The sequence below is a fragment of the Neovison vison genome, chromosome 1 (assembly GCF_020171115.1).
Source record: "Neovison vison isolate M4711 chromosome 1, ASM_NN_V1, whole genome shotgun sequence".
NCBI classification, from domain to species: domain Eukaryota; kingdom Metazoa; phylum Chordata; class Mammalia; order Carnivora; family Mustelidae; genus Neogale; species Neogale vison.
This window is the reverse complement of record NC_058091.1, coordinates 147732759-147758579: the sequence shown is the minus strand read 5'-3', so window position 1 is coordinate 147758579 and position 25821 is coordinate 147732759. Positions and strand designations below refer to the sequence as shown.

General features: G+C 44.9%; 3 non-coding genes across 3 annotated transcripts; 1 reads left to right on the top strand and 2 right to left on the bottom strand.

Annotated features, from left to right (window-relative positions):
* Positions 1–1344: 1344 nt before the first annotated feature.
* TRNAM-CAU lies at positions 1345–1417 on the top strand. The gene has a single exon. It is a non-coding gene; the product is annotated as a tRNA-Met (tRNA).
* A 7682-nt stretch (positions 1418–9099) lies between these two features.
* Positions 9100–9173, bottom strand: TRNAI-AAU. The gene has a single exon. It is a non-coding gene; the product is annotated as a tRNA-Ile (tRNA).
* A 12622-nt stretch (positions 9174–21795) lies between these two features.
* On the bottom strand, positions 21796–21868 carry TRNAM-CAU. Its single transcript has one exon. It is a non-coding gene; the product is annotated as a tRNA-Met (tRNA).
* Between the last annotated feature and the right edge of the window lie 3953 nt (positions 21869–25821).

The window sequence follows — 25821 nt, the reverse complement described above, 5'->3', positions numbered from 1 at the left end:
CAAAAAAACTTCTATCAATTGATAAATTTAGTAGAAAACAAATCAAATATATTGAAGAACTAAACACCACCATCCACCGATCGACCTTATAGAACAAAATTACGATGTAGGTAAGAAAAAATGGCCAACAACTGTGAGAAAAGCAAGATCATATTGAAACTAAAAAATCAAGAATGGCAGTGTGCAAAAGAGAGTGATATTATTAAAATTGATATTTTAGAATGAGTTATTTATCTGTAGATGCCAGGAAGACAAAGCGGTGAACCTGGGAATGGATCCTTTCTTGTCCGTACTCACCCTTCCATCTCTTGAGGTCTGGAACTCATCAGATTCCTTCTGAATCCCCTGAGCCTAGCACAGTGCCTGGCAAAGAACAGCTCTCCAGGGAATGTGCACTAAAGGAATGGAAAAGAGGTCCTAGATTCAAAAGAATCGCACAAGAACAATGTTCAGTAATTATTAAGTCACTGGTGGGATTTGAAGGAGGCAATGAGTTGGTATTGACTTGAAAGTCTAAGCCCAAAAGACCAGCATACAGGAAGCAGAAAGTTAGATATTTGTGTATCAGTGAATGAACCACTACGGAAAACAGAGAGGTCTTGAGTTGGAGCAGAGAAAGAGCTTACATATTGGAACCTAAATATCTGCTTCTCGGGTCAGGTTTTGCCACTTAGGAGCAATACTTAACGTATCTGAACCTCCATTATATCTGGGAAGTGCAGATTTTGATAGTTTTGTTGCCAAAATCCAATTGGACGCTATGAGATAATCTCCATGAATCTCTCAGTATAACTAATGGTACCTGACAAAGCAAAGCAAACAGGAGATTTCTATTAAGTTCAGCTTCTTTGTTTTGTAGGGAGAATGTCTCTAGTCACGTAGATGTAAGTGGAGATAAAACAGACTAAGAGAAGTTTTGGGCTGTAGGCAAGTGTGAGGGTTACTTATTCGCTTATTCTTTCATTCAGTCAACCAATCAGTGAACTAATATTAACTAAGCGCCTCCTATGTTTACTTTCAACAAAGGAGACTGCGGAAGGTGTAAAAATCACCTGAGATCTCTGAGGGCAGAAAAACCACATCGTTAGAACACCAGAGCAGCAAAAGACAGGCATACCTGCCCCCAGTCCCGCAGCCCCGACGGACCTATCCTTGCGTGAATCCCAGAAAGGTTGGATTTCACTGGTCATGGGTGTGAAATCCTTTGGGTGCACCACTGACTTTTATGGAGTAATTTTCAAGTAGCATTGATTGTATTCCTTAATGATGGAAACTAATAAAACAGCGGTGTTGGGAAAATAATACTTGATATTTCACTTTAAATGGGAGGGGCTGTGCTAAGTCGCCCTCTTAGCGCAGTAGGCAGCGCGTCAGTCTCATAATCTGAAGGTCCTGAGTTCGAGCCTCAGAGAGGGCAGGCTGGGTTATTTTTCTTCACAGGCTACCGGGCTAAGGTTATTATGGTTAAAAAACAGGAACAGAAAATAAAGTTGTCGAATATTGACTGATAAGGATTTTTGAAAACTGACGCAGTATTTGCAGAGGATGGTTAAATCAGCTCTGTAGTTCTTTGGGCTTCCCAGTAGTTTCAGGAAAATGAAGGCGAAGTAATTTAGATTGCATCAGAAACTACAAGCTATGCTGTATTTGCAGTCTTCCTCTCTGCCTTATGGAAGAAGCAAGGGAAATTTCTCTTCCCACTTCCTGCTCTGAAGGTCACCCAACCAGTTAAGGGGTGAAAGAAGTGTAAAATCATTTATTCTCTTAATCATTCAACACATATTTCTTGATTACATATCTTATTAATGGAGGGTTTTGGGTGCCATAATCACAGAGTGAAAACAAGGCAAAAACTGCCTCCCTCCTGGAACTCCATCCAAGTTGGGAGGTGTAAGGGAAATGGACAAGAAGCAAATAGGAAAAATACATAATGAACTAGTGATAATGTTTGCTCTGGGATGATCATTAGCCAGCTGAGGGGTCAGGAGTGTGGAGGTGGCTCCTTCTACTTCCTGGGAAGAGGAGAGCCCTCACCATGAAGATACTTTCTCCTTCCTTCTTGATTTCATTCCACAGTTTGAAAGGCATATGCACCTGCATTTTTCTCTCTTGAGCTCAGGCAAGAAAGGAAGAAAAGTAATGTTAAGGTTTTCTTTCGTGGTGGAGAAAAAGCCTTTCCCCTTCATTCCTGATACAAAATCTCACTATTTCTGACAGATGATTAGAGTGTGAAGGGATTTCTGACCCCCAGAACATCAACTTTTTTGTTGTTGTTCTTTCCTGACCATTTTTAAATTTCTTTAAAATTAAGTGCTGAGTAAAAGCCAGTTTTAATGTTCTTTTAAAAATTCTTTCTCCTCCTCCTTCCCCCCATCTTATCCTTGTCCCAGGATCCTAGTGTCTCCCTATGCCAGTCTTCTCTTTCTCTGGAAGTTAGGAGACGGATTAAGCCCTCTCCAGTGACCTGGGCCACATTGGGAGGGGATGGTGGTGTAGGTGAGAAGCCCAGAGATGCTTTCCCACATTCTCCTCTATATTTCTAAATCAGGTAACAATCACAGCCCTGTTTTTATAGTGAGATACACAACTTCTGGGAGAGCCCTATCATTCACCTGGGTCCCACTTGTAACCTTTTGTTTGCCTTCTGTCATTCAAGATAGTGAAATTGTTTCAGTGCTGGATCATTCCCATGGTGACATACTGTAGGTCGCCCTTTGCCCCCACAATCCCTGATAGGATTCCTAGTTTTTCACTTGTGCTGAAGTGTTTGAGATGATCTACCCTTAGTCGGGTCCTCTTTGATGGCAATGAAGTAACCCAATGGTACCAGGTTAGTTAGACCCATACAACTAGTTAGGGCATGAGCTTAGAATGACCGTAAGTCAAGAAGAGGGTGAAAGCATGGGAATTGGGTCAAATGTCAGAATACCTTCTTTGCACTCAGAGCTGGTGGGAAGGACACCGGTTTTCTCCAGTTAGGACCCTTCATTCCTTCTTCATAGGCACCTGTGGTCCCCAGATCTTCTCTCCTGAACTCAACTCCAAGAAATATTGGAAATTTTTTTTAAAATAGCAATTTATACATTTCTGATTCTTATTTCACACACAAGGCAGCTCAGGCTTAGTCTTTGACCAATTCTCTCTGTCACTGAGCTACAGAAAAAGAAAAGAGCTGAAAAGCACTGTAGAGAGAGTGACCATCATCCACATGGGCCATGCTGGGCATTTCCAACTCAAGATTCACAATTTTTGGCTAGCAGTAAAGGTAGATGTCCTACTCCTGTTTTCTGGACAGAGAGACCCTGATGAGAGGAATACCTCTCCATGACTTTGTAATTGAGATTTATGGGGTCACTCAGCCTGGGGATGCAAAGAAGTCTCGTGAGGGTCACCGAGAGAGACAGGATGCCAGAGAGAATTTGTTGGTCTGAGGTCTCTGAGTAGCATGGGTCCAGAGGGGATCACACAGACCCAGACTGTCAGAGGGGGAAAAGGTTGTGGAACTAGGGAAATTCTTAGAGAAAAGCCATGAAAAGAGAATAGAAGTAAGATCTTTGGGTAGTTCTTCTTTAAGGAGATTCCTAACCTATCTGCCAGGACCTACTCATTCATTCATGTAACAGATACTTTTGAATGAGTGGATTTATTCTTCCATTTATCAGACATGAATTCAAGATCTCTTCTGTATCTGCCCTCCTGGCTCAAGACTTCTAAGTGCCTTTGACTCCTTCTCCCTCAGATCTCTACACCCAGTGTCTTGACAAATACTCTAAATCCTCCCCCACATACCTCTCCAGAATCTTTCTCTGTCTTCTCATTCATCTATCCCTTCATCCATTCCGTGGTGTTCGTGGAGAATATATTCTATGCCACGCAGCAAACAGACCATACAGAAAGACTCCTGCTACTGATATTCTCACGAGTTAACAGGATAAACCCCTGCCCTTCCATAGCTCTATACCTTCTTTCCTTTCTCTTCAACTCTAGTTTCCTCATTTCCAGCCTCTTTGGCATTCCAAATTAAAAACCTTTCCTAAAATGTTACTTCGATTGTGTAAGCCACCTGCTTGGAATTTTTAAAAGGTTTTTAAGCCTCCACAATGTACCTCTCCTTAACAAACTCTCCGTGTCTATTACACACACGCCCCGCTGCAACTGAATAGGTATATTTCTTAACACAAGAAATCCTACATACACCCTATGTTCACTCCTCATCCGCACCCCTCCAAGTCCATTTTTTATTTTTTCATTCTGATATGATTTCTCCTCTTATTTCTTGTAGGTCTCTGCCTGTTTGGTTTTAAGGGTGTGTTTTGCTTGGGGGTTTGGTTTTGTTTGTAATTTTTTTTCAGCTCTCTCCCATGCTGTGCATAGGGCACCGCTCCATGACATGCCTTAGCAAGAACTGAACACTGATCTCGGATTTTTTCAGGAGGCAAGTCTCCGTAGTGTAGTGGTTATCATGCTTGCCTAACACGTGGGAGGTCCCCAGGTGGAAACAGGTAGCTTCTTTTGTCTTGGGGTGAAATCACCTCCTCTTTCCATTCTGGGCGGCTCCAGCTGAAAGGAATGAGTCACGATCGTCCTTTGGTTGTTGTGTTTTTGTTTTTGTTTTTTTTTTCTTTAAAAAAGCAGATAACCATCCTGAGCTAGCTGTGACACCTGAGCCGGAACATTCTGAGGGAGCCCTCCCTCCCCCATGTCCTCTTCTGGTCCTGCAGTCTAAACCATGGGATTTGGGGGATGCTAGAGTTTTCCTATGGCTGCTTTCTTCTCCTTACTCTGGCAGAGAAATCGTACCCATTGCTCTCTGGTCCCAGTCATGCTGGAGAAGATACACCCTCTTTTCATATTAATGGCTTTGACGGTTCCCATATTTCAGGCTGCTCAGAATAGTGAACAATGAAGTGGAGACGGGGAAGGTGAAAACCTGGAGAAGAAACCAGAGAGGACAAGGGAATTAGCTCAGGTGGTAGAGTGTTCACTTAGCATTTGAGAAGTAGTGGGTTTGATGCCCACATTCTCCAGATTTTACCATTTCCACCCCAATCTCCGGCTCACAACCCTGCATCTTCCAGCTTATTGAACGAATTGAGAAAATATTAGACATCTTGAACACAGTCATTTGGATGCTTGTTTCCCATTATGACCTCTGGCAAGTTCAAAGACAGGCCTTTGCACTCCCTACCTGCACTGGGTAAGCAGATCTATCAATTTATCATTTACTTTTTGTTTCTTCAGAGGAGCTGTGGTCCTGAGGGATATAACCAGTTGCTCTCTTTCTCCACGTCCCCTGAAGCTTGGCCTTCTATGTGGCTCAGTCCTGAGAAATGCGGGGCAGAGCCAGGAAGGAAGCAGCCAACCTTCTTGTCAGCAGACTGAGACCGTGAGCCCCCAGGGTGACCAGACAATACAATACATGGGAAGACACATGGAAAGCAAACACATAAAGTTATTTATGAGCTCTTGAAGGCACTCTTGAGCTTGAGCAAGTGCCTCTGACCTTAAGCAACACATTACAGACTTCGAGAACTGCAGCAGGAGCCCACTGCCCGAGTCCACACTGGCCGCGGGGTTGCGCACACTCCGGGAATCTCCAAATCGTATCGTAAGGGCTTTGAAAATGGAAAGGACTTTGAAACCACAACATTTAGAAGGCTGCTTTGTACCGGGAACGTGAACACAAGGCAAAGTGCCTACAAAAACAAAATGGGCAGCATTCACCATAAAATTTGAGTGAGACACGAAGTCTTACAACATATAAATGGCCTATAGTCTGAAGCTATTCAGTACATGAAGAACCAAGAAAGTTCTAAATCACTGGGAGGAGGGAATCGACAAGTACCAATTCTGGGATGGCACAGGTACTGGAATCATCTGGCAAACACTTCAAAGGTGTGATGAGTAAATGCTCCAAGAATTCAGGGTGAGAATTCTTTGAAGTGAATTGTTAGAAAATCTTAGCAAATCATCCAAAGATGTAAATCCAAATTGAAATTTCAGAACTGTAAAATGTATTAGCCAAAATTATGAACAGAAGCACTAGAGTGTGCCAGTAGCAAGAGATGACTGAGAAAAGTTCAGTGAATATGAAGATAGAATAGTAACAACCCGATCTAAACGATAGAGAGAAAAGAGTTTTTTAAAAGATGGACAGAGCCTCAGGGACAAGTAGGAAAATAACAAATTCTATTTACATCTTTGGAGACCCAGAAGAGGAGAAAGAGCTTCTTGGAAAAAAAAATAATTGAATTCTTAATGGCCGAAAAATTCCCAAATTTGGCAAAAGACATAAATCAGATACAAGAAATTCAGCAAACCTCAAGCAGGATATCCCTGAACAAATCCACACCCACACATATCACAGTTATACTCCTGGAAACAATAGGGGGAAAAAATCCTTGAAAGTTTCAAAACAACCATAGGGTCATAAAGAAATGACATCTCATTTATTAAATGCTGAAAAAAAGACACATTAACCCCAGAAGGCTAAGTAGAACCAAACTATCCTTCAGACGTAAAGGGGAAAGAAATACATCCTCATTTAAAGGTAAAACAGAGAATCTATTGCTAGCAGTAGTGCTAGAAAAGAGTCGAACTTTGAGACAGCAAAAATGATGCCAGAAGGGAACTTAGATACTAAGAATGAATAAACAAGAGCAGAGATAGGAATTATCTGGGTAAAAGGAACCACTGTTATTCTCTCTTGAGTTCTTTAAAGTATGGCTGATGATTGAAAGTGAAATTACAACATCGTCTAAGGGTTTTCTCATCATAGCTACATGTATGACACACATAACATAAAGAGGTTAGCGCAGAAGGATAAAGGGTGGTGAGGTGGGGCACCTGGGTGCCTTGACAGAGTCAAGGGTCTGACTTTGGCTCAGGCGTCCGATCTCTGGGTTCTGGGACCAGACCCTACCAGGGGCCTCTCCCCTTACCCACCCCCACACTCTATGCCCCTGGCCACAGAGCTTCAAAACTCATAAACAAAAGCTAATAAAGCTGAAGAGAAAAATAGAAAAGTCGACAATTATGATTGCAGACTCAGTACTTCTCATTGTTTGATCGATGCAGTAGAGAACAAATCAGCAGACATACTGAAGAACTGAACACCTTTCACCAGTGGATCTACTTGACTTTATAAAGCAAAATCACAAGATTGATATGTTGCCAGGACCCCGGGCCTTGGGGCCAGCCAGACTTGAAGGAGTTGCCAGACCTGAAGGAGTTGCCGAAGGTTCTTGGTCCTGTCAGAAGAAGGAATTCAAGGACAGACACACAGCACATCAGATAAACAACACAAGCATGAAAGTTTATTAAAGTGAAAAGTACACACTAGTGATATGGGTGGGGGGCAGAGGACGGGAGAGAGAAGGAGGGGGAGAGGGAGAGAGGGAGAAAACTGGGTGCGCTGGGGGTTAGGTTTCTATCTTGTTGACAGCTGTCCACTATAGGGTGGAATATTTATCCAGAGTTTTGCACTTTATCTTCCTAACTAACCCAGCCTTGACAGGGTTTCCTGTCGTGGCGCCGCCATCTTGGACCTGCCTGGTGGGATCCAGCTTCTCGGGGACGCTGCCAGGATGGGGCCCTGACCTTCCCCACCTCCCTTGAGAGCCTCAGTAACTGCCTAACTGACAGACAGAAGGGCCAAAGAGTTGGGAGGAAAGCAAGATATCAAAACTAAGAAATCAAGAGTGGTCAAAGTGGGGAAGATTGAAACTGATAGTTTAGAAAGTTAGTTACCTGTCAATGTCAGGGAGGCTGCAAGAGGTGGAACCAAAAGGGATCTTGCAAGAACCCCAGGGGTTCTGACACAGATTCCTCTCTCCCATCTCGAAGCCTCAGCCTAATTCAACCTTCTAGACTTTCCCTGACTTTGGGTCTAGAGGAGATGCCCTGTTCTGATCCTGGTACCACCACCTTGATCCTGGGGACACGTCAAACCATTCCGAATGAGTCTCAGGGATACCTTCAGAGAAATGGGACCAAACGCCATGTACTGTAGTCTACCCCTCAGTGGACCTCAGTGCACCGTGTTCAGACATCATGATCCCACAGGCCTATAAGGTCCATTTGAAGAACTAGGCATGCTCTTTCCTTCAGGCCTGCGCACATTTCTTTTGTTCTTCTATCATTAATGCAGACTTTTTAAAGTACTTAGCACCAGGTGATAAGCACCCTGCTGCCAAGGCTCTTACAATCTCATGGGGAAGATGGCTGAGCCCCAGACATTTGCAACTCGGTAAATGCCACGAAACAGATATTTTTCTAGATCTCTGGGAATTTTGGAAGGAACACAAGGCAACCTCAGAAAAGTGGTAGAGGCATCAGGGACAAGATGCCTCCTGGAGAATGGTTTTGGGTGTAACAAGTAGCTGGCCAGGCAGAGAGCAGTGAAAGTTTGGGCGATCTGTATGAAACATCTCTTTAAGTCCAGCAACGCTGCAGTCAAAGGTGAAAAAAAAAAAAAAAAAGAGGAAATAATGAAAAATGGGGTGAATCTGGGGCCCGAGTTGCCCTGAAAGGCTTTGCTGGCCCCGCTCAGGCCAAGGACAGCCTTCCCTTCAAGTAAGCAGGTGCATAACTAGAAAAATTCACCTGAGGAGCTAGTCAAGGTTGAGGAATCTCTGGACATCGCGGGAAATGTAAGAAGATGGGAAAGCCCACCGTTCCTGTTTTCCACATTGCTCCGCATTTCAGTTTCCTTCTCCCCTGAATCTCCCAGGACAAGACTTTGGAGGCACAAAACCACGGCTGATCTCTCTACACCCTGTCAAGATTAACGTTCATGCATTATTCTACTTCCTGAATCTTTTCCGGATTTTTTTTTTTTTAAGATTTTATTTATTTATTTATTTTTAAGATTTTATTTATTCATCCGACAGACAGAGATCACAAGTAGGCAGAGAGGGAGGGAGGAAGCAGGCTCCCTGCTGAGCAGAGAGACCAATGCGAGGCCCGATTCCAGGACCCTGAGATCATGACCTGAGCCGAAGTCAGAGGCTTTAACCCACTGAGCCACCCAGGTGCCCCATCTTTTCCGGATTTTCAGACACAGCATTTTTTAGGAAGCGGGCCTAAAAGAACGTCATATGGCCCGTACGGGGATCGAACCCGCGACCTTGGCGTTATTAGCACCACGCTCTAACCAACTGAGCTAACCGGCCAGCCGCGGTGCGAATTTTCCTATCCTTGGTTACTTATCAAAAATCAATATTATTCCAATCACTTCGAAAGAAAGTTTTTTCTTCTAATTCACCTTTGAGCTTGGAAGGAGTTATGACCACTGATTCATTCTAAACCGGAAATTTCAGTTAAAATTCAGTATCACACAAGGAAAGTTCAAATGTCGTCTGCTGAGGTGTTTCGTGACCTTGGGTTTTCGTGAGCCCCATATTTAAAAGACAGCCTCATCACCCTTCATCCTTCCGCGGGCCCATTTCCTTCCCACCTTTCTAGTTTGCTTCCAGAGTTCACTCCCACGGGGTCCCTGGCGGAAGTCGAAACCACCGCTCCTTGTTCTCCACCTGCTCCCCTCCACGTGCTTTCTCGCACAATTCCCACTAGGTCCTCCACCCGTTTTCCTTTAGAGGCAGAATTTTCTCTCTTCTCCCATTTTTACCTAATTCGGAAAAGCACGCCCATACTTCTACTTGCAAAAGTCACTTTAGACAAACACGTCCCACCGCAGTCTTTGGGTCCGCATTTCTTCTCGAAACAAGGCAGTCCACAGACACCTCGAGCACAGAAGACTCCGCTTTTAAGTTCAGGCTCACGGCTTTTAGACTGGGGGGCAGACCCGCAGGGAGCGCAGCGGATCTGGAGGTGGGACGAGGGGGACCCCCTCCGCTCCAAGGAGGAGCCTTGGGCGGCCGTTTCTCCCGCGCAGGAATTCTCTGCGATTCCTTTCTGGAAGCGTCTGGGGTCTTGGGCGATGGGTGGGGCTGGGGCCCGCAGCGGTGCAGAGCCGCGCGGCTGTGCGACGACAGGACCCAGGACCGCGTGGCAGGGTGGCCGTGTGCCGAACTACGGAATAATAAAGGAGCTCACATCACCCGCTGCGATGGCAGGTGCGCCTCCTCCCGGCCCGGACCGTGTTGCTGGGGTCCGCTGCTTTTCGTGGCTTTTGGACTTGACTCTCACTCTTTCCAATTCTCTGTTCACCGGCTGGCGGGCCCGCGCCCGCGCTTGGGGATGTCCGGACACCGTCCCCGCGCGCAAACACCCCTGCTGGTCCTCCCGCGGCCGGCCGACGCGCTCCCCGCGGGGACAGTCGAGCCCCCCGCGCCCTCCTTGACCGCCTCCCCCTCCTCCGCGGAGCCGACGGCGGCCCAGCCTTGGGCAGAGGCGGAAAGGGAACAGGAAAGGAAGCTGCGAGAAAATGAGTGGAGGAAGCGCATATCCTGTCTGTGCCTAGCGGCTGGTCTGAGGGCGGACCGCCAGAAAGGGGAAGGACAAGACCGAAAAAAGAAACAGTGGGAATCCGCGGGGTTGCTGTGCCTTGGAGCAGAGCCCTCCCGCCCTCGAACCGCAGGGCAGCCGCGACTTTATTGCTCAGTCGGCATGATGAGCGTTGTAAACTCGGCACCAACGCGGTGGGTGGAATGAGCAAGTTTTCCGTGCGCCAGGATCCCACGACTGTTCCAGAATCTCCAGAGAACCCGGCATTGTGCTGCGTTTCCTTAGCATCACCTGCTTGCGTGCGAATTTCCCGCATGAAAGAACATCTCGAAGAGGAAAGCTCTTCCCCTCCTTGCCTCCAAATGTTGAGCTTGGTGACTAAACCCAGTGATCGTTCCCCCCCCACCTCCCCCCACCACCGCGGGTCAAAACCCTTGGAATCTGAAAAAAAAAAAATCGAAACAAATATTTTGAGTCGTCAAAAAAACAAAACAAACATGAGACACGGTGACCAGGATGTGGAGAAAAGGGAACCTTGGTGAGCTGCTGGAGGGAATGTAAACTGTGCAGGCGCTGGGTCCAACGGTCTGGAGACTCCCCCCAAAATATTAAGAAGAGAGCTACTATATGACCCAGTAATTCCATGACCCAAAGAAAATGAGAGCATTAATTGAAAAGATATATGAACCCCTATGTTTATTGCAGCGTTATTTACAATAGCCAAGATATGGCCGCAAACTAAGTGTCCATCAATCCAAGAATGGATAAAGAAGATGTGGTGGTTACATATATGCCATGGACTATTAGCCATAAAAAAAAAATACCTTACCATTTCTATCAACATGGATGGACCTAGAGCATATTATGTTAAGTGAAATAAGTCAGAAAGACAAATATCGTATGATTTCACTTACATGTGGAATCTAAAAAAGCAAACAACTACAACAAAAAAAAACAAGACAAAAAACATACTCATAAATACAGAGAATAAACTAGTGGTGATTAAGAAGCACAAACTTCTGGTTATAAAATAAATAGGTCACAGAGATAAAAAGCACAGCATAGGGAATATAGTGAATAATATTGTCATAAAGTTGTATGGTGACTACACTTAGGATGAGCGCCGAGTGATGTATAGAATTGTCCAATCACTGTGTCGTACACCGAAAGCTAACACAGCACGGTTGTGAACCGGACCTCAGAAATAATAGCAATAAGAGCGCTGAGAAAGAAGGAAGGGGAAGGAAGGACAGAAGGAAAGGAAGGAAGGAGGGAGGGAAGGGAGGACAGGAAGCAAGGGTGAGAGGGAGGGAGGTAGACTGGAAGACCTCCAGCCTGGGGTGCCCGGGGAGTTCCAGGACAGCCGCTCTCTCAGATCCGTAGGGGAGCCTTGAGAGAGACGCTGTCAGCGACCCCGAGCCCTCTGCGGGCTTTCCACCGAGGGCGGCTGTTTTCCGCGCGCCGGGAGCAGGGCCTGGCAAGCAGACGACCCGCGGGGATGGAGGCCGCTCCGCGCCCCAGCTACCCTCTTCTCACCGGAGTTCCCGGTTCTTCCCGCCCGCCGAGCGGAGCCGTCCGAGATCCGTCCGGGAGAGCTCCCCACCCGGCGACCCCAGGCCCAGGGGTGAAGGCGGCGGGCGATCGCTGGCACTGCCGGGTTCTGCGCGCGCGGGGCCAGGCGCGAACCCCAGTGGGAATGCAGCCCCGGGGCCGCGGAGCCCCGCGCGTCTCCGGACACCAAATCCCTGCGGCTGGAAAGAGGGTCGCACCCGGCGGGTTCTGGAACTGACAAAGCCAACTCGGGGTCCCATGCCATCCCTGTTTAGCTTGTGGAACGTTGGAGAAGTCCTTTCACTCCTGGACTTTCCTGTTTGTCACAGGAGACCATTTTCTCGAGTCGCTGACGGTTTTCGTAGCCCAGGTCCCCCGACGGCCCCGCATCCTGGGCTGGGTGACCCTCGTGGTGAGTAAAGAGGACAAACTGAGAAATGAGCAAATCGAGAATTCGTGAAAGCCCTAGGACTCACAACACAGAAGTTCACACACCATGCTGAAGGACACGAACTCAGCTTGAATTGTACCCAACACCGGCTTGTTCAGACCCCTTGTTCCAAGACAGGCCCAGAGCAAGCGGACGTCACCCTGAAGTCGTCTCCAGCCGTGAAAAGAATGAGCAGCGTGAACACGCTGAGTGAGCAAACCGTGGGAAAACCAAGAGCAAGATTCAAGGAAGGCTTGTGCTGCTGGGCAGCCACGAGACACAGCACGGCCAGGCAGAAACCTTGACCTCAGGCGTCTGGCCTCTGGGACCCAAGGCGTAAACGCGTGTTTTGAGCCCCACCCCCACCTCCCCACCCCCCCCACCCCCACCCCACCCCCGGCTTCTGGTCTTTTGTTATGCGGACCTAGGAGACTCTTAGGATGAAACAGTCCTATATCGCAATTGCGGGGATGTTAGCTGCGTGTACTTCTTTGTCAAAATTCATTGAAATGCGCGCATGTACAGATTATGCTTCCGTCGTGTTGACACTTTTCTCAAATAGGCACCACAGTATGGTCCGCGGTAAAATAAATCACCATAAATGAGTTCCCCAGTCCATTCACTTCTCTAAGAAAGCATTGCTAGATTCAGCGTATAATTCAGTAGATCAACTCCTAACTCCAGAAGGAAAGAGACAACGGCAGATCTCAACTCCCCTAATGGAGGAACAGTCAAATGATTAATAGATCCCAGAGAAGAGATGACTTATTTGGAGGAACAATAAGTGGAAGGGGTAGGGAGGTCCCCTGAGGGTGGGAGCAACCCAGAAACGAAGTGGCACTGGAATGAAATTTGCCTCAAAGTGATAAAAATAGGCAGAAAAACAGAGATGTCAGGGGGAATTAGCTCAAGAGGTAGAGCGCTCGCTTAGCATGCGAGAGGTAGCGGGATCGACGCCCGCATTCTCCAGCTTTTGCAGACCTGCCAGGCTCCCCCGGTTCTGGGGTTCACCAGCATCGGGGCCAAGGGCACTGGGCAGACCTCTCTTTAGCTCAGCCCTTCCTCTGCGTGCTTCCCTGCTGGGTTTAAAAGGAAGAAGAAGGAAAGAAAGAAAGAAAGAAAGAAAAACCGAAATGTGACATACAAAAACAAAAAGAACAAATGGGACAGAATGTCTTAGAAACACAGGTTTTGGGGCCTCGGCTCAAAGTTGGTAAAAAATGTTGTGTGTCTGGGAAAACCAAACTTTCTCCTTTGAGGTCGGAAGTGTGAGGAATGGCTTGAGAATTGTGTCAGGAGGCACAGGCAGGAGAGTGTGGATTTTCTGATGTTTTAATGTTTTTCCTTTTTTAATAAAGACACAGTTTATATTTTATAAATAGTAAATGTTACTACTTAACTTTTATCGCGATATTGTTTTAGTATTTTTTTCACAGTGACAACCCGTGGTAAGGTAGCAGATGTCAATTTGTCTTCTATCAGATCTCTAAGAGTTGGCTAAGTATTAAGAAGAAAGACAAAGAAGGAAAGAGATTTGGAGGATGGGGAAAGGAGTGGGCTAGCCTATTAACTCTGCTGTCAGATTAGCCCTGGCTAAAATGACATGGGGAAAGTCCCTCTACTGTCGTAGCGGGCTGAACTGAAAGTCTAGACAACCTAAGGAAGATGCGGTTGCCAAGTTGGACCAAGAGAAAGAGGGGTGCGGACGGAGGAGGAAGAATTCAAACAGCCCTGCATAGCCTCCATTTGTTTTTTCTTTTGGCCATGAGAGTCTTGAGGGCTGCAGCAAGAAATCTTCATAAGTTTTTTCATGAGGAAATGGAGACTGTAGGCTATCTCTAGGAATGTTCCCTGCAATAGTGTGTAATAATTGCTCAATAAATTAATACCCGTACTGCAGTGTCTGTGTAGGTCACTCGACTCATCCTCCGGGTCTGGGGCTAAGCAAGGGCTTCAGGAATAAATCTACAGGACAAGATTAAGACTCTCAAGGCACAATCTTGATTCCCGCCAAGGTTCTTCATCACTCCCTGAGCCCTACAGGAGAAGAGCGCTGTGTGCAGCCCCTGGAATGGGGTTCGCTGAGAAATCTAAGAAATCTCCACTACAGACTAGCCTCCCTGGGGACCACACTGAGGCTCAGATCAATGCTGAAATGGAGGTAGGGAGATCAAGATCTTTAAACGGGATACTTGGACCATAGCAGACGGCCTGCGACAGACAATATAGTAAGGTCAAGTGTGTTGATTCTATATCCAGAATTGAAGGAAAAAAGTGGAGGAGTGTTTACTGCCTTTAGAAAGGAGAGGGGGAAACTTGGCCATTCTTTCAGGCTAATGGCAAACTATTATTTCGGACTCACTATCCCCATAGATACTCAGTACTGGGAAAGGACTGATGCCGGTGTTTGCCTTCTCTGCCTTTCCTCAAAACTGTTATTCCAGCAAACTGAGCAAAGCTTCACTTAGACCTACTGGCCTCAAAATTCTCTCCTAGCCGCTCCTCTCATCCCCACCCTGGGCCACAGGTTTCACCTTCGGAAAGTTAAAGAGAATTAGGTCTTGGGTTTTCTGGGGTTTCTCTAGGAAATGGAAATAGGACTTTCCAGCACCTGGTCCCGGGGATGTGACACGGAAGGCTTGAGGCCCTGGGCTGGGAGAGGCCGTCCCACTGCATGTGTTGGGCAGCTGAGCCCGCAAAGACCAGTAATGACCCCAACTCTGGAGCAGGCAGGAATAGACATGGTGTCTCAACATCTGGAGTGTGTTCTTTTTTCTTCCAGGAGATCAGGAAAGTGAAATTGGGAAGTGCTGACAAGGCTTTCTGAGGAAGTTCCCATTCTTCACTCTCCAATGTTTGATCATCTCTTTCCTCCATCCAGTCCTGGCTGGTCCCTCAATGCCCAAAGTTCCCAGCAGCCCCCAGGAACCAGGAAAGTGAGAGGCCTGTGGTCCTTCTGCGCATGCTTATTATTCGAGAAGTTCTCTCCCACCCCCCTTCTTTGGTTTGTATATTGCCTGTTCTATTTACAAACCCAGAGCTTCTTACCTGGGAAAAGATCCAAGAAGCTTTGACACCTCTGTTGTACCCTTGTCACTGCTCCTCATGGAGACCCTTGGTCCACCTGCCACCATCCCTCCCTTCTCACTCCTGCCCCAGGCTTGGCACTTCTGAGTACTCAGGTCTCAACTCAAATTGTCCTTCTTCAGACAAGTAGAGCTAAAATGTTGCGTGCACAATCTCTCACTCCCAGTTCTATCTTCTTCACAAACGTTAGGTCCTCCAGAAAGTAGGTTTTTAAGTTATTGCTTTGTTTTTCTCTTTCCTAGAATGGGAGCTTCCTGAGTGCTCAGACACGGTCTGTACAGAACGCTGAATCTCACTGCGCCCCAGCGTCTAGAGCGAAGGTTCACATGGCTACTGCCTTGACGGGGTGGAATGGGTAGTGCAGGAAAATCAAACCCCAATGAATTCTTCAAAATATTATCCCACCATATCTCCAAAATCTTTAAACAACATCCACTAATTCATTTTGCTTCTTTCTTATGCTTTGTTCATCTTCCTTTTTTCCTGACATTTGAATGGCAATTTTAGGTCTTTTTTTTTTTTTTTTTTAATGACCAACTAGATTTGTTATATTCCAGCTAATCCCCATGTTTCTATTTAGCATTATTTTTTCTTGCTTTCTTTAGAAATAAAGAGTATTCAAGGATAAAGTTTTAAACTAGAGAGCAGTTTCTGCAGAACCTAAGAAATAAGTCATTGGAAATTTCCATTTTTATGATCTTTGAAATTCCCATTTTTATTAGTCTGACGGTATGCTTTTGATTTTCCTCTAAGGTGCTCATTTGAGAATTAATATTTTGCTTGCTATTGTGTTATTCTTTTAGTGATATTGTCTAAATTTATTTTTTGTACCAATTTTATGTATCAGTATGTGATTATATAAACAAGATATGGATGTGACATTTGAGCCCATGTATGAATGTTAATATTGATAACTAAAAAGGAGAAATTCAGGGACACCTGGGTGGCTCGGGCGGTTGGGTGTCTGCCTTCGCTTGGGCCATGAGCCCAGGGTCCTGGAATTGAGTCTTGGATCAGGCTCCTTGCTCAGCAGGGAGCCTGCTTCTCTCTCTGCCTCTGCCTGCCACTCTGCTGGCTTGTGCTCTCTTTCTCTGACAAATAAATGAATAAAATCTTAAAAAAAATAAAAAGGAGAACTCCAGACATTACACACCTCATAAAGTTATGCTCACAATACCTCTCAAATTTTGCTGTTGAAATATTTGAGCCTGAAGCTAAGTGAGCTTCTACCTCTAACTACCAGTTTACAAGAAATAGAGCAGTTCAAGAAATATGTCAAGGGCCACCTTGACAGAAGAGGCAGTAGAATAAATCCACAAGGTGGGAAATTATGTAGGATAAAAGATGCAGCCCCTTCAGCAAATCTGTTGGCCTAAACTACTCTTCTGTACCATACTAGAATAGTGGATACATGTTATACATTTGTCAAAACCCATAGAATATATGACACAACTAGTGAACTCTAAGGCTAACTGTGGACTTCAGTCAATAATAAGAATGTATCAATATTGATTCCCCTGTTATAACAAATCTCACACTAAGCACAATCTTAATAACGGGAAACTCAACAGGAGGAAGGGTGACATTGTTTATTGGGAACTATGTACTATGTACTGGGAACTATGTACTTCTTGCTTGATTTTTCTTCAAATCTTAAAGGGCTCTAAAAAATAAAGTGTATTAGTTAACTAATATAACTAATACATTAGTTAACTAATAACATTTTAAATAGAAAATCAAGGGATTGCGTATGGATGAAGAGAGACTTAAAACATTAAAGAAAGTGGATTTTGTTTGGTTTCTTCGTCACTTGTTAAGGGAGGTTGTGTCTGTGACAATCAGAGGTCTGGAAAAAATGTGGATGTTAGATCATATTCAAGATTATTCATTAATTAGCAGCAACCACCATATACACACAGACATAATGTTCTCCTTGAGCTAATTCCCTGATTCCACTTTCAAGAAGTTGGCACGGGACACCTGGGTGGCTCAGTCCGTAAGCCGCTGCCTTTGGCTTGGGTCATGATCCTAGGGTCCTGGGATGGAGTCCGGCTCAACGGGGAGCCTACTTCTCCCTCTGCCTGCTCTGTCTGCTCTTCCCCCTGCTTGTGCTCACTCTCTCTCACTCTCTCTGATAAGTAAATAAAATTAAAAAAAGAAAGAAATTCGCAGATTTCCAGCCTTATCTCTACCACCAAGTTCCAGAAAGAGAAATGTACATGAATGTCTAACCATCCCTCATTCCACAGCTTACTGCTAGACACTTGAGTGTGGCATTTCATTGAAACTGCCTTCGTTCAGACCACTGCGATCTCCTCAAAATTGTAAAATCCAATGGGAACATCTTCTGTATTTCATCTTACTTGGAGTTCCAGTTTCTGAAATACCCTCCAGCTCTCCCCCTCCCAAGTGAATGATTTCTTCCTTGGGTTTAGATAGGGCCAGTGAGTTCTCAAACTCTTTAGGGTCCTTTGTGTCCCCACTTTTTTTCCATCTTTCTCTACGAATGTTCTCTGAGGTTCTGTCCTTGGGTCACTTCTTATCTTGAGCTAATTGCGGGGGGATCTGTGACCATTCATTTATTGTATGGAAATAGATCTATAAATATGACCCTCTTCTCACCAAGAGGTTCAGAACAATTACCTTACATCCGTGCTATCCAACAGAGATATGCATCATACATATACTTTTGAACCTTCTAGTAGTCCCATGAAAAAAAGCAAACAGATAATGGTGAGCACTCTGGACTCTGAAAAAAAGCAAACAGAAAGAAGTGGAATTACTTTAATACTGTATTTTATTTAGCAATATATCCAAAATATTATCAATTCAACAAGTAATCAATAGAAAAATTATTAATGAGATGTTTTACATTCTTTCTCTCATGTCAAGTTTTTGAAATATGGTGTCTATTTTACACTTATATAGCAAATCTCATTTCATAGCATATTTCAAATACTTTATAGCCACTTGTCACCGGAGGATACTGTATCGAGTGGTCAAGCCTGTTTCAATTCATTTCTCCTTGCTTTATTACAAGCACTATCCATATTCTGGACGGCCATCTCTCCTGAGTTCCAACCTTTATCCATAATCCCTCACTGATATCTCCACTTGCACATGAATGAATATTTCAGAACTAATAGGACATGGCAAGAACCTAATGATTTCTTTCCCCAAACCCACTTTAGTGAGGAATATCAGTCTTGCAGAAAAGTACCACCATTGGGGCGCCTTGGTGGCTCAGTTGGTTAGGCATCTGCCTTTGGCTCAGGTCACGATTCCAGGGCCCTGGGATGGATTCTCCCATCAGGCTCCCCGCTGAGCAAGGAGTCTGCTTCTTCCTCTACCCCTCCCCCTGCTTGTGTTCTCACTCTCTCTCACTCAAATAAATAGATAAAATCTTTAGTAAAAAAATACATTTTTAAAAAACACGACCATCCAAGCAATGCCCCAAGCCAGAGACTTAAGGACTTCTCTCTCCCTCATCATCATCTGCATTCAGTTTTTCACTACATTCTGTCAATTCTATCTTTCTGTCAATATTGGAAACACTAGCTTCTTCTCATTTTTCCCTTTCATTAACTCAGGTGAATTTTGTCTTGAGACCCTTGCATTAGTATTCCTTCTGCTTCAAGGCTCAGGAGTCTTCCAGACTTCCCACATCATTTTTCATGTTATTTAGGCTCACCTCAAAATCATCTTCTCAGAGCACTCTTCCCTGAATCATCAAGTAGTTACTTCCATCATATCTGAAACTATATGGTTCAGTTTTTTGTTTTCACTTTTATCTCCCCATACAAGAATGTGAAGCTTATGTCTGTCTTGATTGTGACTGAACCCCCAAGACTCCTAGGTGATGTGGGACCCAGAAGCTAACAGTTTAGAGAGGCCCTCATGCCTTGTATGGGATAAATGAGTCTAACTTGACTGCCAGTGCTCGGTAAAGCCATTCGGTGTCTCTGTCAGGTCCACTGAGATGATGCAATCATGCTTCTCCTGAACTTTGAACTCAACCGTCATCTCTTCCCAAGTTATCTTTTGCAAATGGCAAAGTTTCTCATTTGAGAAAGACAGATTCAGCCATGTTGCAGTCCAGGGTAAAATGGTGAAATGGTGACCTTTTGCTGACAAGACAGCGCTCAGAGCCCCTCATCCTCTGGAACGTCATTCCAGTCTCCCTTCTCCGCAGTTGACCAGTTGTTAGTTCTCCATTCCGGTTTATTTTGTTCCTCTGGGACCTTGCCTGTGCCTAAAATGCCCATTTCTAAGTTAGTTGTTTTGTTCTAAATCCCATAAAATGTAATTACAGGTGTGGTCTTGAGAAGAAGAGGAAAGGGGAAAACGGGAGCAAATGTTCTTTTTAAATTTTCTGATTAGAACAAAGTGCAACTTCCTCTATCTCCGCCAAAGGTTCAGCTTCTGAGGGAAAGGGGATGGAAGAGAAAACCAGCAGCCTCTACCTGCCTGGCTTGGGCTCAGTGGACTTGAACAACAAAAAGCCCACCATTTCTTTTTATGTCTAAAAGACAGAATGTTTAGCTGGCATTTTAAACTTTTTTAAAAAGTGCTTATCTTGAATTGCATATAAACGATCATTTTTCCTGTATTCATGGTCTTTCCCTTACATGTGGACTAAACACACTGGAAACAGATGTGCAAACATAGAGCCTGGAATGGCCTACCCCAAAGCCACCTCCGGGACAGCCATGATGTCAGCCACACTGACATTCAAAGTTGATAATCACAACTTTGAAAAATATGAAAGGAGATTCTGGAATCCCTGTATTAACTCACCAGGCAGTTCCTGATGTGGTCTTTCCCAGATGGAATATACTTGGTGACTCTGGGAACGGGCACCCTGGTGGAGAGGACAGAGCTCACGCTCTCGCCCAGGGCACTGTCTGGGATGTTGGGTGATTATTCGGTCCTCGCTCCACTTGGGTGGCCTTAAAAGTCATTTGTGGATCAGAAAGGCAGGATCAGTCTTATTATCCAGGGGCCATCCCTTTCCCAGGACCTACTCGTGCCACCAGCATCACCCTCAGAAATCTTGGGGCTCGGGCTCATGTTGAAAATGTGAAAAGGATGTGAGAAAGAGCTGGAAGGCAGAGACTGTCCCACTGCCCAGTCCCACTGACTGAGTCCTCCCCCCTCCCCCCTTGCCTGGACCTCTGGGAAAGGATGGGGTGGAATTGCTTTTCTGCTGGGAAGCTTTTGCATATTTGTTTCCATCTCCAGGAGCTTCGAAAACAAAAGGTGGGGGAAACTATCTGGGTTCTGCGTATGGCACAGACAATGGCCCCTTTGTTTCCTTCTCTGATTTTGAAGGGTTTCTGAAGCTACCGCTCAGGGCTGGCATTACATTGGAAATAGGCAGGCCGGCCCGTGGTGATGGGGTCCCAGGCAGGTGGGGCAACACTCCGTTAATCACAGACTTCCCAACACTTGCTGCGTGAATTCAGTTTCTACAATGCCACTGGGGGTCGTAATCTTCCTTGCCTGACTCTCCGGCACTTTGCAATCCCCTCCGCAAGCCAGACTGTTTGGAGATCCAGCCCCCGCGTGTTACAGTCTAGCTTCTCTCGGTCCCCGTCATTGGCCTTCCTTTTTCCCCAGGTTAAATCCCCACGTAAATCCCAGATCCGGTTAGCAGAGAGGGGCTGTCACCACTAAAATGCGCTTCTCAAGGATGCCTGTAACGGGGGTGGTGGGTGCCTCCCGCTCCCCTGCACCGCGCACGGCCGACCTCCTCCCTCTCCGAGCTCCTCCGCCCGCGTGGGGACCCCCACCTCTCTTTCTCTGTGTCCCTTCCCCGGCCACACGCAGTCGGTGGCACGGTGGGTCAGGACATCGCCAGCCCTGCCATGCGTGGAGCCAAACGGGACAAAAGGACAGAAAGAGTCCATTTCCTACGCTGCGAAGATGTCCCATACTTCCCTGTCTTCCTCGTGCGCATACAAGGTGCGCACCTGCGCGCGGAGATGCCCCTGCTGGGACCCGGACCTCAGCGCGCGGGGGGAGGCGCCCGCGGCCAAGTGGGCGGAGCGCAGCGCCCCCGGCCCCGCCCCGCGGTCCCCGCAAGTGGTTGGGCGCGCAGGCTCCCCGGGCTTCACCCGTTGCTCCGCGAAGGTGGGATGGGGACCCAGCCGCCTGCTGTGGGAGCTCTGCATCTCAGGTGCCGTCACATTTCTCGGTTCAGGACCGGAAGAAACTGCATCCCAGCCGCGAATCGGCGCGGCATTCCCGGGAGGCACCTTCGCTCTGTCGTGTTTGTCGTGTTTGTCACCGGCTGTGGACGAGCTTCTGACAAAAACACATGCCCTCTCTGAGGCTCGAACTCAGGACCTTCAGATTATGAGACTGACGCGCTGCCCACTGCGCTAAGAAGGCGACGTGAAGTGCGTTTTAGCTAGATTTTAAAGGAATCATGTAATTTCTGGAAACTCTGGTGTACCCGCTGAATAATTGTGCTTGACCTTTGGCCGCTATTTTCCATCTTATTTCCTACTGATCTGGATCGCCTCTCCCTCATAGATACCGATATTTTAACGGTCCACAGCCTCCTCTGTTGAGGTAGTACACTCAGTAAATAGCAGTTGAACGAATATCTCCCCAACATATGCAGAGTCTATCCCTACCTGTCAAATTCAATCTGCATTTCCACCTGTGTCTCCTGAGATATTCCCCTTGAAATATCACAAACTGATTTTATAAATTTCCATATTTTCCCCACCTCTATACAACCAAAAATGTTGTTAAAGACTGCTCACATAAGAGCCTGGCGGGTTCAGTGGGTAGAGTCTGTGGCCCCCCATATTGAGTTTTAAGCTCAAGCCCCATGTTGGGGGGGATGGATTATACTTTAAAAATTTACACACATAATTTCCTTTTGTCTAACTTAATTTTTTGCCATAAATCAATGTATCATTATCCCCATTTTGCTGATAAAAGGCTCCACAGAATTAAACCCACAGCTGTTCAGTGACAAAGCCAGACCTTGAGAGCAGATTCTGAATCCAAACAGCATGCATTCTCCACTCTAAATCATATTCTCTCCACCATTCTTCTCCACACCACCTCATTCATTCAAGTAAGCACATATTTATACAGTTATGTATTCATAATACATAATTCAACATTCAACAAACATCAATTCACAACCTGCCCTATGCTTGACAACTGGGTTCAAAATTTCCAAGAGAAACTTGGCCCTTTGTCCCTCAAATCCCCACAGATACTTTATTTCATCAGTTCTCAATGTGTAGCAAACAGATCCATGGAGGTCCTGAGACACTTTCAAGATATGTGAGGGCAACAATATTTGCATAGTAATATCAAGGCTGCATTTGTTATGAAAAAAGCTGATGGTATAAAAACAGCACATAATTGCTCTTGCTTCCTGTGGATCAAGGCAGTTGATCAGGAGGTCGCCGCCCTCTTGTGTCCATAGCAGTCACATGGGGGGGGACATAGTTTACTTAAGAATATCCTTGATGAAGCAGTAAAAAAAAAATTTACTTGACTAGTTCTTACCCTTAAGTACCTGTCTTTTTAATAAACCATGTGAATAAATGGTAAGTGCAGAAAAAGCACTCCAGCTGTGTAAAAAATGAGATGATTGTCTAAGAAAAGTGTTTGGGTGACTTTTAACTTGCAAACTGATCTAGATGTTTTGTTTTGTTTTCATGGAACACCATTTTTATTGGAAAGAATAAACCATTACATATTCAGTCATTTTATCAAAAATCAAAGGAAATCAGTCTATAAAAAAATAATTCAAAGAAAATAATTGAGAGGATTTGCAATGATAAATTATTAGCTTTCAGTATTTGGTAACTTGCAGCTTCCCAATGCTTAGAGACATTTCTGATGAGATTGGTAATGGTGTTAATGTTCTTTTCTCTTTGTTTGATATTATATACTGAAATGCTGAATACCCCCACAGACTCATGTGCCCAACTTGTTACCAAATCACGCATAGGTAAAAGACCCATTCAAAGTTAGTGATGAGGTTTCAGACTGCACATTAAACCAACCCTAAAGAAGGTGCCATCTGTCAAGTTTGGTATAAAATCAGACAGGAATGTGCACAATTACCTGAAAAAGCTATTAAAATGCTCTTTCCTTTTCTAACAGTTTATCTGAATGAAGCCAAACTTTCTTCATATGCTTATGACATTTTGAATGAAGAAGCAGATATAAAAAAAAAGGAGAGTGAAAGAAAAAAATATATTTTTTTCATAAAATGTTATTTACAATAACACCTAATAGGTTGGTTGCTTTTATTTTAGAAAAAATTAACAAATACTTTCAAAATTTTTAAAATTATTTTTCTAAGTAATCTCTACCCCAACATTAGGCTTGAACTCACAACCCCAAGATCAAGAGTCACATGCTCTACCAACTAAGCTAGCCAGGCACCCCAACTAGTAAATATTTTTAAAATTTGCAGTTTTAAAACTTAATGTAGTAAATACTGATGGATATAATTCACAAAGACCTTTGGGTTTCACAATAACCTTTAAGAGTGTAAAGGATCCTGTGGTGCCTGGCTGGCTCAGTCCATAGTTCATGCAACTCTTGATCTCTGGGTTGTATGTTCAAGCCCCACACTGGGGGCAGAGACCACTTAAAATGAAAATTAAGAAGAAAAAAACAGAGACCTGTCATCAGAAAGCTTGAGGATCACTACAGTAGATTATTTCAACACAACCTCTCTTAAATCTCTCTTCCTTTTCACTCCATCATTCATTCTACTCATTATTGAGAACATGTTTTGTGCCAAGCGTTGTCCTGAGGTTGGGGATTCATAGAGAATTGAGCAGTCCTTGACAGGAGCTGACAGGGTAAACAAAGGCCCAATTCCCATTCTTCAAACTTCCTCATTCTCACAATTAAACATATCCTCTAAAATACCTCGTTTTGATAACATAACCCTTCCACTTGGTATTAGTCAGCTAGGGCCACGCTAACAAAAGGTGGTAGGTTACACAAGACAGGGTAGGTTACACAACAGAAGTTTTTCTCACTGTCGTGGAGGCTGGATCAAACCCAAGTTCAAATCAAGGTGTCGGCAGGTTTGGCCTCTCTCCTTGACTTGTGGATGGCCACCTTCTGTGTCCTTACGTGGTTTTTTCCTTTGTGTGCGCACATGTCTGGTTTCTCTCTATATGTCCTAATCTCCTCTTCTTATAAGGATACCAGTCAGATAGGATTAGGGTCTGCTCTAACGACCTCATTTTAACTTAATTCTCTCTTTAAAGGCACTATCTCCAAATACAGTCACATTTTGAGGTACCAAGGGTTAGGCTTTCAACATATGAGTTTTGGTGGGACACGATCCAGCCCATAACATGCTTAAATGTTCTAAATTATAAAATTTTTACCCTGAGATTTTCAGCCTTTTCTGTCACTACTTCCCTTCATGAGTATTTTAAAGCCCCCTCAATTTAAAAAGTCATACACCTTTCCTCATAGAGGAATTCCAACTTCATGTCTGGTCCGTATCTTCAAGGCCCATTCCTGATATTTTCATTCTTATATGATCTTGTCTTATTTTTCTCTGAATGCTGTGACTCCTTGTCAGTAACTATCTTATGGGTTTTGTTATTATAGTGTTCAGCATGGATATGCCGTATCTTTCAGTAATACCTTCTACTAGTCACCATACCTAGAAGGAAGTGTAGCCACTCTGTTCAACAGTCCAATAGCTCTCGTATACGTAGGTTCATTTTTTATATGGTCAGGAGGAATGACTGTCTCAGAGTTCTTGTTCTGAAGGTAGTTATAAACCTCAGTTTGTTTCCTTTTTATTCACTTGGATTCCTGCCAAGTCTATGGGATCTAATGCAGACCCCAGGAAAGGGAGGGAGGGGAGGTAATGCTAAGTCTGCTCCTGTTTCTACCTGCCTGGCTGCTTGGGGGAAGTTCTGTAACAACCATGCTTATGTGGGTTCTGAGATCTTTTTCTCTTTCTTCATATTTGAGTGAATCTTTTTTTTTTCTTCTTAATTTAGGCAAGTCGTTGCATTCCTTTCTCAAAGTCTAGTCCATTATGGTTCTCTTACAAAACCTCTCCATGCTACATCCTCTACAGAGTCTTTCCAGTTCTTATCTTAGACCTCTGCAGGGAGGGTGAAAGGAAGCAGGGAAACCTGGGCCCAAACCACTCTCTGCATTGCTGCACACCTCCGTTTGAGCTTGTATAGTTACCTAAATGAGGGGGGGAAACTAGTTATTGGTGTCTCAAAATATATAGCCCAAGTGCAAACAGGGAACTGCAGATAATGGACCAGGAATTACCTGCTTTCTGCTCTGGTTTAAAACAATTTTTACACTGTGGC